Here is a 3,354-nt window from a genome sequence, read left to right on the forward strand (position 1 = left end):
GGCCACAAAAAGATTTCAGCAAAACACCGATGGGAACGTCCGCTCTGAATATGATCGGCGCTATCACCGCCAGTTGGTCTCGAGCACCCGATAGCCAGAGGCTACCGCTGGCCAACCGCGGTCCGAACTCAGGGTGTGGTTATGGACAAATGAAGCTGGACATGAAGCGGAAATACGAGCGCGATTATTGGCGCATCTCAAATCGCCTTTCTTATTTCGAGAGGATTTTCTGCGAGAAAGTGACTTCCCTTGCCTTGTGCCTATTCTAGCGTTTCTGAAAGTCAGGTTCATGTCCGACGGCACCGGTGGGGTTTCCAGTGAACTAGAGAACACCCGTAGGTCACATTTGACACATCGTAGCTCTTCTTGCCAACTCCTCTCTCGGAGCCGGAACACAACAACAAGTACAAACTAATGGATGAACCCCGGAACGAATCCTCGGTTTCCACCCAAAGGCAGTTTTCTAGGCGGGAGCAGAATTCGTTTTTGTACAGTTGAAAGTTTCAGATATTTCCTGTCACACACCCCTTGACCTCCGAGTTATATAACCAGCCAGCCAGTCAGTCAGTCGCTCCGTCGAGCAGGCCAGAGATTCCGGATGCACAACAGGAAGAGGCTTCCTTGCTTCCGGGGAAGAAAGGAAAGCCAGTGTCTGAGCCCACGCCGAAGTTACTGACCTTAAGCAGACCTACCTTGAGCAGACCTTAAGCTGGCCGACCGAGTGAGCGGGGAGTAGGCGACCGCCGTACGAATTAATAAGCCTCCTTCTCGACGTTGCTTGACTACTGTCTGTCACCTAAGCTCGGGAGGAGGAAGAGCAGGGGAAGTACAAAGAGCCGCTTTATGCGCGATCTCAATTGATCCCTTTTCCCAGGGAATCGGGTCTTTAGAGACCAATTTCCAGCCACCTGGTCATCGAATACAACGCTATTCTGTTTGCTCGAACACCTCGTGCTCGTAAAGCCTGAATCTACGAGCGCTTCCTAGGTTCGAATCGTCTCGAACTGTTCCTTTTCAAATCCCAGCTATCTGGGCTTTCTCAATCGGACGAAATTGTTTCCATGTTTTTCTCCCCCGTTTGTCGTGAACGAAAATCATTGGATGAAAAAGACGTTTCGGAAATTAATTTGGGAGCGGGAGCTCGCTATCAAACTTCATGATCGCATCCTCAGACGGTTTTACAGGCTCAGGAACAAGTCCAATCCGGTTCGTTGCCGGATCTACTCGATAAGCTGACTCGGCAAAACAAGCACTGATCAGAAACCGCTTCTAGGACTAATGTCTTTCCAGGAACGTCGATTTCGTGATCCGCCTACGCCTAATATCGAGCGTGAAAGCCTCGCCGAATACAAATGGGGAGCTACGGAGCTGCTGAGAACGTCTTAATTAGCCGAGTGCTCTCGGAAGTGGGATCGCTTTGTAGTCCACGGGCACAGCCAACCGAGGTTCTGCAGAAAGACAAGAACCGCCCTTGTACCCAGCTCGCAGTGACTTGTTGCATCCCCGTTCATCAATCGGTTCAGTACGAGACATCCGAACATAAGACCGAGTCGCAGCTCTGTCTCGCGTCAGTCTACAGGCCATAAATCCAGACTTCCCGTTAACGGAAATACTTGAAAAACACTGAACATGAAAACTCCATGTCAGGATTCCGCACGATGATGATGAAAAAAAAAGTATACGCATTCTTTAAGGAGATTTTGTTCGAGCTCCTCTCGCAGGTATTCGGACGAAGGACGAGGCATCCTGAGCAGAAATCGATCGGGCTCGCAGGCGGAGCTGATTTCGATGGGGACAGCAAGGATTCCGGGTTTCTTGGAGTTGATTCCGTTTCCAGTAAGCTCGTTTATACACACGAGCAAACAGAGACGGCACAGCCAGCGGACATAGTAACATTTGCACGCACATGTAGTTTGTGCGAACGTCCTACTAGTCCCGCGATCGACAAGAACGGATGCAGCGTTTACTTTTTCATTCGATACGCGTCGCCAGCTCCGCCATGACGAAAACAGGATATATCTTCAACACCTACAAAAGAAACAGCGACCCAGTCTCGAACGCGGGATAGCTCGGCATTCGAAGTTCTTCGGTAAGTGTTCTAGGTAGTCAAGCACGGAACGATCTGAATCCCTGTTTTTCCTCCGGAATCCGGCCTGAAGATTCGGGCATCTTATGGATGATCAGCGATCGGCTCCGGATTCAGCAGACATATTCTCGAAGGACTTTCAACGATGCCGTCACGCAATATGAGATCAGGAGCAGCACAGAACGCGCGCGAGAGGTATGGTCTTCTGGAAAAGCGCGGATCTCTTTAACGCCGAGAGTGACCAGGTGCTGAAAGGATTCTCACTGATTTAGTCGCCACGGCTTTCAACGAGCGGATGACCGGAAGGCCAGAGTGTTGATTCATGAAGAGCTAAACGAACACTTTCACTCCTCGGTGGAAAGGAATCTCCTCTGCGAGATTTATGATGATGGAGTTGCTTCTGAAAATGTTGGTTTTCCCCCGGATCCCATCTCTCTCCAGAAACCGATTACCGACCAATGGTCACGGATTGATTCAGACACCTTGTCCACTTCCCGCGACGGGCTGCGGAGAAATTGGGCGACATCCTCCTCGGAGCAGCTCTCTTACACCCTTCACTCGGCAGTGACCATGTGACCTTCATTCGAACAGCAGACAAGCCGTCGCTTCTTTCAATTCAATACTTCTCATCTCTCAGACATCTAAATGGTGCTGATAGCCCCGTCCGCATCGAAGGATAGTTTCAGGGAAACCGCAGTAGAAGTTCGGCTCCGTAGGCGAACCCTCTCTATTGCCCTGCCATGAATTGCACTCATTCGAGGCATCGACCGACCGAGGGAACGCTCTCCCCCTTCGAAGGAGCGGGAGGAGCTTCCGGGGAATAAGGAGCAGTACAGATAAATTGGAGATTGCGCAGAATCATAGGGGAGAGAATATAGTTCGAGAAATAAAAACATCAGAGGACCCCGATGATGATGCGTCTGATCGGTCCTAGTCCCGTCCTGAGCTCTTTGAACTCGGAAAAATATCTCCCATTTTCGAGGTGTTTTCAAGGAAGTCTCTCCTCTCTTCCGAGCAGAGTATGTGTCGCTTGATCCCAATAGTGATCATTTGAGTCACCTCTCGGAGCGTCCGCCCTCTGATGATGATAATCTGTGGAATCGAGTGAGCATCAGAGCCTCGCCGAAATGAGAGCCATTAAGTGAGATAGCGAACAATTGACATCGGTCACTTGTTTCCATGTTTATGCCGGAGCGACATCGCACGCGAATCCGATTTGTACACGTTCTGGCCTCTCGAACCGCATGGTCGAATCGGTGTATGATTGT

Source organism: Galendromus occidentalis, unplaced genomic scaffold (genome assembly GCF_000255335.2).
Source record: "Galendromus occidentalis unplaced genomic scaffold, Mocc_1.1 scf7180000077529, whole genome shotgun sequence".
Taxonomy (NCBI): domain Eukaryota; kingdom Metazoa; phylum Arthropoda; class Arachnida; order Mesostigmata; family Phytoseiidae; genus Galendromus; species Galendromus occidentalis.